Source organism: Anser anser (genome assembly GCF_964211835.1).
Source record: "Anser anser genome assembly, chromosome: 12".
Lineage (NCBI taxonomy): Eukaryota > Metazoa > Chordata > Aves > Anseriformes > Anatidae > Anser > Anser anser.
Window position 1 is genome coordinate 21,136,785 of NC_139733.1, and position 11,760 is coordinate 21,148,544.

At 41.6% G+C, this 11,760-nt stretch overlaps 1 long non-coding RNA gene across 6 annotated transcripts in view; it reads right to left on the reverse strand.

Moving 5' to 3' along the window:
- Positions 1-1,057: 1,057 nt before the first annotated feature.
- Positions 1,058-11,760, reverse strand: part of LOC310880019 — a 42,481-nt gene continuing 31,778 nt past the window's right edge. For 3 of the 6 annotated variants that reach the window (XR_014571329.1, XR_014571330.1, XR_014571332.1), the window contains exons 4-7: positions 11,425-11,648; positions 10,632-10,760; positions 9,025-9,111; positions 7,697-8,159 (exon numbers count right to left, since the gene is read on the reverse strand). This is a non-coding gene — a long non-coding RNA (uncharacterized lncRNA). Of the gene's footprint in view, positions 1,798-5,948; positions 6,631-6,754; positions 6,845-7,696; positions 8,160-9,024; positions 9,112-10,631; positions 10,761-11,424; positions 11,649-11,760 lie in introns of those variants that run through there. The other 3 variants (XR_014571327.1, XR_014571328.1, XR_014571331.1) reach the window with 3 other exon arrangements.

Genomic DNA, 11,760 nt, shown 5'->3' on the forward strand with positions numbered 1-11,760 from the left:
TGTTCAACAGTTTTATGTGCAGAACAAGGGATCTCTCTTTTTCTAATAAAATTGCAGCATGAATTATATACACTGACATCCCACTGATGTCCTCAATAGCAGATCAGCGAGCGGAAGGTAATTTCTGGTGGATCAGGTAGGAAAAAGTATTAAAAAACTCACGGAGAACCAAGGCTTCCAAGCTTCAGGCACCTCTCCTGTGCTGAAGTTTGTATGTAAATTGCAATAGGGGATCTCAGCAGGTTCCTGAATCGATGATTTCACCTTCTGAGCTCAGAGCACAATATTGATATTTGGTACATGGGTACTTGTATTCTATTTGGTAATTCTTTTGGTACCATCAACGTTTTCAGACATTTTTGGTCCTGACAGAAAACATTAGATAAGAAACTTGAATAATGGAGCAGAATAAGTAAACCTTTCTAAACCTCATGAGTCCATTGGATTTGGGTTATCACGAATGGCATGGAGCTAATACCAGTGACGACTCTTCTGAGTGTGTTGATGAGTAGGATTATATCTTTTCTCTATTTCTCCAACTCTTAAACATGCAAAAATATAGACACTATGGTCTCTCAGATCTGGAATATTTTTGTTGGTGTTACAAAATGGAGCGTGGTGCAGGAGCAAGCCTGCACCTGCCGTACATCAGCATTTCATAGCTACTCCTACATCACCGTGACACCAAGGACATCTCTCTGAGATGGTGTCACTTCTGGGGCCACCGCGTCTTGTTGGGAAGGCCCCTTGGGTGGGTCCTGTCCCTTGAGATGAAGGAACCAGCCTGCCTGCAGGAGATGCCATAGCCCATGGACGGGCAGAGTTAGCTTGCATGTTTGATTAAATGATTCATTTGCCACTCTTCTTGTCTCCGGAGTGCCATCAAACGAGCTTGACCAAATGCAGTTGCTTTATGAAGAAACATAAACTAATCCAATTTTAAAATCAAACAGAACAATTTGGAATCATGCTCATTTACTGTGTAAACACTGACCACAATTAACTAGGCATTCTTCACTTTGGGGAAATACAAAGTTATGGATAGATGGGGAGATATTCTGCTCGGTTCGGCAGTTGCAGGCGAGCATCGTGGTGGTAAGTAACTTTCATTTGTAGAGTGATACTGGATTAGTGGCCTTTGGAGAACCGCTGGAGAAATTTAAATTAGAAAATAATCAAGAGCCTTGGTAATGTGTACATATGGTAATATATAATGTGTTACATAATTAAGTCAATGTTAGTTCAAGGAAAATCTTTGAAAATCATTCACTGCTAATTCAGCGCCAGATTGTGGTACCACATAGCCCCCAATTCAGCCATGGACCTTAATGGCACAATATTAATTTGAACTCACACAACTTGGTGCTAGATATGAAGGGGGAAAGCTTCACCCTTTTTTTTTTTTTCTTTTTCCACACAGAAAAATGCTGAAAATATTATCTATTTTCTTAACCCAAAGCAGTAGTAAATGCCCCAGCTCTCGGGTGAATACCTAAATAAAAGCTGGATACAACCACAGTGGCATCCGGAGGGGAACTCACACTGCTGGATGCAGTTGTGGTGGGTGCAGGTCCTTGGTATGTCCCCAGGTGGGAGAGGTGGCAGAGGGAGCCCGTGGGCAAACTGGGCAGTGTCCCAGCTTTGCATCTCCTGTCCCAGCTGCCCAGTGCACATAGAAGGTCTGAAAGGAGAATATGCACAGTTGGGGTCAGGAATAGCACTTCAAGCAATGATGAGGAGCAAGTCTCTGAGAGGATGTTATTCTGCAGGACGGTGTAATACAGCAGCAATCTTCCCCTGGGCCAAAGGAAAATATTCAATCATATCTTAAAATTTGTCCAGCTTGATTTGAAAAATAAGTTTCATTCCAGAGCTGTGCTCTTTTTCTCTCTTTCAGCTGCAGAGGTTTTGTGATTTGTGCTAACCTTGAAGATACAACACAAAATATGTGCTAATGATATTCCAATCTCCCAGCTGGTGTTGGCAACTCTTTTACCGCTCTGCAGGACAAGTGCAAGTACAAATGCAAGTACCAGAACCTTGTTGAGAGCAGAGTGTCCCACATTTCAGTCTAACCATTCGAACTACAAGACATGTAATAAAACAGTTTCTGCTCTGAATGAATAATTGAGCTGCTTCTGTGGGGAGGCCTCTAAAGAGCCATGTGGCAGAATGTTTTTTAAGGCACTTATGAAAGCTATCCCACCTGGAAACCATCCCACACACAGAGCCCACGTTGCTCTTCCTCTCAGCTTGGTTTAATTGCTCGTTCTATGTCTGTACATAATCCGAATGGTGAAGAAATATGCAGGATACATGAAATGCTATAATTATTTTTAATGTAGAGCAAGATTTCCAAAATCATGAGGCTCCATGGATGTCATTGGGCATCTTTTGTTTGAAAATTCCTTCAGTTAATGCAATAATGCCCAAGGATATCAAAAAGAATTTAAGAACACTTTGATGCTTGCTTCTTGAAACAATTATGTAGCACATAAAAATTTCACTGCCTCATCCTCCACCATGCAGCAGGTGCCGCACAGCCCTGCGGAGGGGTCCCACTGCTGGTACACCCATCCCAGGCAATGCCTCTTTACTCAGGCAAACCCCTGCTGGCCATCTGCCCCAAGCCATAGAGACAGACCTCGACAGAGAATAATTTTTGTATTCTGAAAAATACTTTGAGATGAAGAATTCCTTCTTCCTCCTTGAGATGTAATAGTGAGTAATAACACTAACAACAGTAATGATGATGATGATGATAATAGTAATAATGACAGCACTTGTGACAAATCAACATTTCCTAGTGTATAATGTGTTGCCAAAAACATCCAATACACTTGGTGTTTACCACCAAAATCATGGTAGTGGTTGGATGTCTCTTAGAGGTTCATTAGACAGCTTGAATAACATATGGCCTCCTATTCCTGCTTCAGCGAGTAAGCTGGGAGTAAGGTCCAGTCTACCTAACTCTGAACCTTATTTATGCCAAAGTTAGAGTCAGAGGAGAGAGACAGGTCCCGCTGAAAGCATCCAAAGATTTTCTTTCCTGAAGTATAGGCACTTAAATTAGGTAGACAGGGATCTTTCACTGTATCCTTGGAGAACAGCTCTGTTTCCAAGGACTACCTAGAAAACTGAAGCAATCAAGTCAGGGGAACAAATTCCACTATTGTTCTGAAATGCATATATAATATGTCCTACCTGATATGTGCAGTATTGCTTTTTAATCAAATGTTTTTTAATCAATATGTTTTGCTAGATTAAATGTTCCATATCTGGACTGAAAGTAAGGAGCGTCACACAATAAAGGAAATCAAGTAAAAATAGAGTTTCATTACTGATGTTATGTACCATTATTTTATATCAGTTTGTTTTGGTGACTTTTAAAACTGATTTTATATAGTCGTTTGGGGAAAACAAAACAAAACAACAACAGCAAAACCATGTGTACAAGATAAGGCTGAACTAAACAACATAAGCTGGAGATGGAAAGAATACCCACTACTAAGATTCAGCTGTTTTGTGCTCGAAGAAGTTGTCTCATTCTCATTCCTACTTTTCCGATGGGCATTCTTATGTGTTTTTGACATAATTTGTGCAGAGGCCACAACCAAAGCAGAGATCTCTGCAAAGAGTGTTACCGTCTTGCAGAGGAAATGCTGGTTTGTTGGGACTGTGCACGGTCCCCCAGGACTGTACCTTCTGGGAGTGATGTTAGCTCAAGGATGGGGGAGTGCCTGAGTTATTGCCATGCTGGTGGTTATTTGAGAATACAGTAACCATCCGTCACAGATAGATGAACCACTTTTGAACTGCAAAGGAAAACAAACATTCCTAAGAACAACACATGAATCAAATACACTCTTTCTCACCCTCAGTGCTGTTATTTGATTTAGATGAGGCAGTTCCTTGCTTTCTACAGGGATCACGCAATATTATAGAATTTTCCCCCTGCAAAATTTCTATTGAGCTTTTTTTGTATTTCAGTTTGATTCAAAGTTCAACGATTTGGTGAAAAAAATCTCTCCATTAGCTTCAACAGCCTTCTATCAAGCTCTTATGTCTTTATTTGGTCCTTAAGCATCCTCTGTTTCAAAGTGCTAGACAAGCTTCCTGCAAAGTTTTTAATTCTGACTCACCAACAGACAGCTAGCCCTTTTACACTTAATTCAAGTTACTAACTCAGAGCCTGGAGAAACTGGAGATGGACCATTAACAGTGCTGCACAAACCATCAGATTTCCTTGCTGAATGGTAAGCCACTATTTGATGGTCTAAGACATTGTTTAATTGGCATTTCCGCCTACCTGTTCTATTATTGCTCCACTTTCAGTGCAGGATGGAGGTTTTCGTTACATTGCAACACAGAGAGATAATGAGAGTGTTTGTGCATCTACCACTGCTTCTAAAAGGTGCAAAATTAGAGAACAGATCCGGCTGACACCAGTAGTCTTACGAAAGATCTCTCTGTTGCTATACAGAAGGTTTGTGCTCAGTGACAACAACAAGCAAAAAATGGTGTTGAGGGAAAGTTAACATATTAAGAGAGTGGGGAAGGTTGGAAGAAAAAATCATAATACGCTATTTATTTTTAAAACGTTGTCACTTTTTTGGCTAACAAATCGCCCATGAACAGATTATGATTTTTCTTGATGAACGTAATGATCTTGGTGAGTAATTTATCAGAAGCTTATTCACATGAAGATGACTTGAATAGAAATTTGGACATTGGGGCACATGGCCAGCAGGTCCAGGACTGGTATAAGGAAGTCAAAGACTCGTACTCAAGCAGGAATTCCAGCACTTTGGAATTGGTACAGTGAGATTTTGAGTATGTTATAGAGAAGATGAGTTTCCTGCATGCTCATTAATATCAGTTGGTATCAGAAGCTGCAGCAGTTGCAGGTCTGGTTTTGTGCCAACACGCTGTGAGCCTTTGTCCAAGACACATAGACCTGCAGATGTACATTGAATGAGATTTGCCAAAGGACCTAAGCAACTAGATGTTTTTGACTAACTAGGTGCTTCTGTGCTTTGGTTGTGCAGACCTTGGAAAGCTACCCTGTTTGTGCATTCATGGAATGTCCTCAGTGCTGTTATGGAAAGACACGATGCTTTCATATGGGAGAGTCAAAACAGATCAAAAGAGAAGGAAAAGCCTAATGTGCATCCTCTATATATCTGGCCATCCTTGCAAGTTCCCAAAACTTGTGGGGAAAAAAAAAAAAAGAAAAAAAAAAGAAAAAAAAAGGAACAAACTGTCATATTCTCCTCCCTTACATTGTCACCGCATGGGACAGAATGTCCTCCATCACATCCCATCTCAGGGACATGCAGGGACATAGTGAAGGGACTGCAGTGGTGCATCCAGGACAAGATGTATCACCTGCTGCTCCTAGATCTGTAGGATCCTCTGACAAATCTTACCCAAGAGCCCAGTACATGGGACAAGTACGCCAGAGAAAAGCCACTAAAGCTGCTGACACATCCATTGTTCCCTGTGTATCCATGACTGCTGTATCTCAGATATTTTAGCTGAAAATTTGTCTTTTTTTTTTTTTCTTGAAATATGTGTTTTATTGGTTTCAGGAACTGAGATCTTGTTCTCTCACAATAGTGGGACCCCTCATCAAGGTCTCATCCTTCCCATCCCTAGCTCAGCGTGAGTAAGCACATTGAAAATACTTCACACAGGAGAAAATTATGTCGATGACAGACTTCTGTTCTTAGGGAGCTTTATGAGAATGCACAAAATGTGCTGTGCTTTTGATTTCTGTATTTTATTTGGTTTATTAATTGCTTTATTACTAAAAATGTCTAATTAACAATAACAATGCTTAATTATCTTTTAGTTTGTATGACTTGTGAACTGTCTGTTTAACACTACGTTTCTCATCTCAAAGTAACACTGTGATGTGATCTGACATCTGTTATTTACTTCAGCATTATTTCTTTTTTATTTGTGGAGAAAAGGCTGCAGACACCAGACTGTAAATTTTCTTCCTTTGCTAAAGCATACAGTAGAGAACAGAGCATAAAGAAGCCCCAGAATATATACAGGAATCAGGATATAACATTGTGCCGAAGGAAAAAATGTGCAGAGGAGGATATATTACAGAGAATCTTATTGTATTAAAGTAAATAGAAAGTTTCAACAGATTTCAGCACTGGGAACTGAAATACTCAGTTTCAGGAAGTGAACAATTTAATTCTGTGTTGCACAAGATCTGCAGTATCTATTTGAAACAGAGCAGGGATTCAATTAAGTGCACAGAAATGCAGCCAAACTAGGGGATGATTAGAGGTTTTCCAAAAGCCCATTGCTGATTTGTGTTTTGGTTTGTTTTAGTTTTTTTGAACAAACAAAGCTTGAAGTCTTTTGCATCTCATAACAACTGGATTTTTCACATTCATCCAGACTTGTATTACTGCTTCTGATTTTCTGCATCCTGTGCTGTGGTTCCGTTTAGGAGGTATTACCAATTTTATTTCCAGCAGCAGCACACTTTGCAGGTAGATCCTTCAGCAAGGCCTCACGCTGAGTACGGTGCTTCTCAATGTGAATACCAGTACCTGGATGTGACCTGGTACCTGGGCACCATTACAGAAGTAAGCCACTCTGCTGACCCTGTTACAGGTTAATAATTCAATTATACAAGATAAAAGTAGACCTGTAACGACTGAAACGTGCTCCACAAAGACTACATTAAGAAACAAAAACAAAAGCAAAGAGCAGCATGGGAAAAGCCTACCTCTTAATCAGCATATTTTGTAGGATCCTTTCTCTCCTCCAGCACAGACACAAAAACAATAGAGACCTCGTGTCTTGTTAACAGTTCTGCCTGCAGGGGAGTGAAAACAAAATTTCCTAGAGAAGAATAAGCCCCATGGCAAGTTCCTTTCAGGCATATGGACTCAGGAGACTGAAGTATTTTTTTTTCCCCTCAAATATTTTCTTAAGTATTTACATGAAGGATTGTCAGATCAGCACTGCACACCCTCTTTTACAGGCAGTGCTACCAGCAAAAAAGCTATATGCTGCTGGAGCATGGATACCCTTCCCTTCCACCACTGAATCGATCTCCTGTATCTCCCTTTCTATTTACCTGTCTTCTCAGCACTTTTAGTTGGACCAATATAACACATCTGTTTATTACCACCTCTACTTTATGTCAGAAACTATATATGAGGATATGTCTTCTCATAAGAAAAGAATAAATGCATTAGACTGATGTGACTCAGTAGTCACAAGCCGTATCTCCTGAGTTGTCTGGAGAAAACACAGTCAGCTTTTACTGAGCTTGTGCCTGATGACGCTCACAGGTGTGTTTTGCAAGTGACTGACAAAGTGCTGTGTTATGAAGGCTGGAATACAGGCAGGCTTTGTGTAATCCTAGCTATTTATACCACGTTTGGAAACGATTCCTTTGTTGTACTAATGAGCGTAGGGGTATTGCTGAGGCGGGCTGGAGGTGTTGTTTCAGAAGCCGTGTGCTAACACTGCGGCGGCTGGCAGCCCTCCCCAGGGCCTCGCAGAGGAGCTGCCTCTGCTGACCGGTGCCTCCCCTATCTCCATGCACAAAGAGCATCATAAAGACAACCTCTTTTGAGAAAAAAGAAAAAAAAAGGTCTACTTGCACATTTTGTCCCATAAAGTACCAAATTGTGGACACCACCATCTGATCTAAATGTATTACCATTCTATTCCAAGAGGTATATTGTGACTCTGAGGGCTACAAAGGCATTTATGACATTTTCCCAGCTTTTATTTTTAATGAAACACTAAATTTTGTCTGTGGTAACAAAGTGATTAATTAGCAGCAAAGTGAAATATTTTGTTTTCATATTAGATGAGGCATATAACGAAAGAGGCACGTAATTTTACCCTTCTAGAGCAAATAAACTTTAAAACTGTAAAGCTAATGGAAAAATATTAGAAGTTTACAGAGAGAAAGTTAGGAAGAAATTGAAGCATTTGTGCTTTTGCAGAAGCAGATCAGATCCTGGGAGAAGGATGAAAGCAGGGAGTGTTTCTGGTGGCCAGGAACTGAGGGACCAATTCCCCGCTTGGTGGATTCCAGCCCCCTTGTGCAGACTTGCTTGTGTTATTCATCCCTGTGGTGCCTCTGTACCCCATAATACCAAATTAATATGGTGCTGTGAAACAAACGACAGATTTATGAGGTGCTGAGACGCTTAGGTAACAGGGACCACAGAAGCATCTATCTTACATAAAAGAGAAATACAGCTTGTCCCCGCTGGCATTTTGCTTCTGTGTGGGAGTGTATGAAGAGCAAAGATATGTCTTTAAAAAGATGCATCTCTGCGCTCACTCCTTTGAGCTGTGTGATGGCTGTGCACAGCTTATCACCCTACCTAACGGCGGGGTGTATCCGTCACCCTCCTTACAAGCTGAGCAATTGCCTTCTGCAGCTTACGGTGCCTTCCTCGCTCCAGCCCTAGATATATCAGGTCAGAAAGCACCCACTGTTTTGCCACCCTGGAGCCTGGCTTTGGTAAGGCAAGATTTCCCCAGCCAGGAGACCCGGAACGTTCAAGTTCAGTGCTCTGCCCTGAAGCACTGCCCTCGGGGCCCAGGGCCTGGCTCCCCGCGTGGCAGCAGGCAAAGTTCCTGCTGTTCCTCAATAAAGAGCCGTTACAGGCAGATATTTTCTTACTCATTTCTTCTTCCCAGTGCCAGGCAGGCAGCTGCTAACCTGAGAGGCTCAGCAGCGAGCCCGGCACATGCTCACGGCGGCGGCAGGAGCCCGGGATGAAGCCCTACCACCCACCAGCGCTCAGAGCAAGGCCCCGGCTTGCAGGAGCCGCCGCGCTGCAGGCCCGAGCGAGCCGCAGAAGGGCCGCGGATTGAACTGTGCTGATCCGCTCTGATTTCTCTACGGGCCTGCTGAGCCTGTTTATTTTATGAATTTTCCTGCTCAGCAGTCAGACTCAAGATCCTCTGCCTGTGCTGCAAGCTGATATTCACATATTATTTCTGTCTAAACAATGCAGGGCATACCTGACCTTCAGGTGTCCGCTATTTTTTCATGTATCGTAGGAAGAGCCCGCACAGTCGCTTCTGCGGTCTTCTCCAAGGCAGAGATACCTGGAAGGCAGGAGTAATGAGAGCCACTGCTCAGCTGCCTGCATCTTGTACCAGATCTAGCCCAATTTACAATATAGTTCTTTACGTGTCCATTTTTCAACTACCTCCCACCATGTATAATCAAATTACTTTTCTTTCCTTCATTTGATTTCCTCGGGTAAAAATGCACACACTTCTGCCTGTCAAATGCTAAGGAGGGCTTATTAGGATCAGTCATAAAAAATCTATATACTACCTGCAAATAATTGAAATCCTATTTTCAGCTTTCTAGATGCATAATTCACTGTGCTGCTCGGCAATCCAAATCGCAGCCATTAAAACCTTTGATCCTGAAGGACAACAAAGGAGAAAGCACACTTTCTTATCTCTCACATTGGTCTAGTGGGAAATACGAGGAGATGACACCGGGGTCTTTACAGCCTCAAATAGATAGGTATAAAGCACTCTGACCCACGTAAAGAGTGGGAATGAAATTGAAATTGTTGGAGAACAGCCATTCTCTCATGTCAAATGCTTTCTCAGCACCTAACAATCACGCTGCCATAACCAGAGGAGTCTGCAGGAAAGCACATAGAGATGTTACCCACTGAGTTTTCTCCTTCAGCATCCTACATAATGTGGAAGTATTAAAAGATCTTTATATATATATATATTTATAGCTGCAGGTAAGGAATTAGCAATCTGAACTCTCACTGGATTGTGGTTCTTGCAAGGCAAGGGAAATTGCATCTTACTACACTGGAAAATTGTGGTTTCATTTATATTTTCCAGAAAGCAAAGTGAGAATGTGTTGCAAACCTGGATTTAAATTCTGAACAATCTTGAGTGCAATGTCTGCTTACAAAGCCAGTCTGTCCCTGCTGAAAATCAGGCTTCCTGATTAATATACATTTATTTGTTTGTTTGTTTGTTTATTGCAAGGGTAACTTTCCAGCAGCTCTTGCAAGATGTTGCAGCAAATATTGTTTTACCCCTATCTAGGCAAATACAAAAAGAAATACTTGAATGTAAATTCAATAAATTATTTATTCTGCAAAGGATAGTCTAACCCAATTTAACAAAGAAAGATAAAAAATATTTACTTCTGCCAAATTGATATCTGAAGCTGAGCTTAACATGCCTGAGATTCGTAAATATCCCAAGTGCTTATTTTTGCATTTCTCTAAACTTGTCACTGATTATCCCCAATTCCTCCACCTTCTGTACCGATCTTTCAGAAAGCTGTCAGAGCTGCCTTGGTCCCGGTGGGCTGGGAGGTGGCTTCAGTCACCTCTGAAGGACAATTAATGATTGTAGGCACAAATCACCACCAGAGTTTGGGCTGCAGACCTGTGTTATCCAGAGCAGAGTTCAGGGGTCTCTGTATGAGCTACAGGGGTCTCTCTGTGGACTAGGAGGGATGTGAAACCACCCTTCATTCAAAAACTATTAACATTGCATAATAAAGCTTTTTCATAACATTTTTCTGGAGAATGGCACATCTTTGGTCTGCACCCTGGGTCTGCAATGCCGTTCCTTACCTGCCCACATCCTTTGTGAACGCTGCCTGTGCCTTCCTTAGTGCGGGTGTAGGTCCCAGGGAACAAATGCTGAGCGTGTGTTCGCAGCAAGCAGCACTTCATTTTGTGAGCAGGTTCTGAGCTGTGAAACTGTGCAGCAATGGAAGTGGGGTGAGAACTAGCCTTCCTCTGTCACACCTACCCTCCCATGCACACTTACACTGCTTCTTGTTTCTAAGAGAAAAGTTACAGGGGCAGCTTTGGAAAAAAATAAAAAAAATAAAATAAAAATTGCAGTTTATTTTCATCTTTTTTAAGAAAAGTTTTGATTACCCTGACCTGAAAATTTACCTCAGCTTTTGACAGACTTAAAAATAGCAATTAAGCAATCTTTATGAGTTGAACAAAATGTTCCATTCGAAGCCAAAATTACATGCCCTTTCCTACTTTAGGACTTACTTAAATGACTTTACAAAGAAGATAAAAATACATTTAGAATGTAAACACTGGAGCTAACAATTAAACAACCATGTGGAATTCATTGCAAAAGGTATGGACGCACCTGGTGCTTTACTGTTTTTCAGTTTCTTTTCACTGAATCACTCTGGCATAATTTGATAGTTTAATAAAAGCTTTGGACTTTGAAATAGCCTGTGGGATTTCAGAAACAGTCCATAAGAAAGGTTATACTGCAATTTGATGCTTAGGGTAGAGAAGTTAATACAAAAGAAGTATTTCTGAGAACACCCTTTAAATATAAAATGGTAGATAAAGCCTGGCAGTTACGAAGGACATGCGTTGAGTCCTTCATTACCTGTATCCAAAGTTCTCAGCTGACTTCTTCTTGCTGGGCTTTTGGAGCCGTAAGCACAGCCCCTGATATGCCCACGTGCCACTCAGCCCTTACAGGGCGTCAGGAGTGAGTAAACCCCAGGCAGAAAATGAAGCCACCCGAATTCCTCAGCCAGGAGCTGAGCGTGGCCCAGAGCTGGAAAGGCAGATTACAGCACTTGTGGATTTCATTGGAGGCAAGTCACTCTGAAGAGATATTGAAGACAGAAAAATCCTGTTTGTTACAGGTGGCAGGCTTAGCAGCGTTAGAAATAGGCAGTACATTACAGTGGGATTACGAAGAAAATGGCAAACTGCA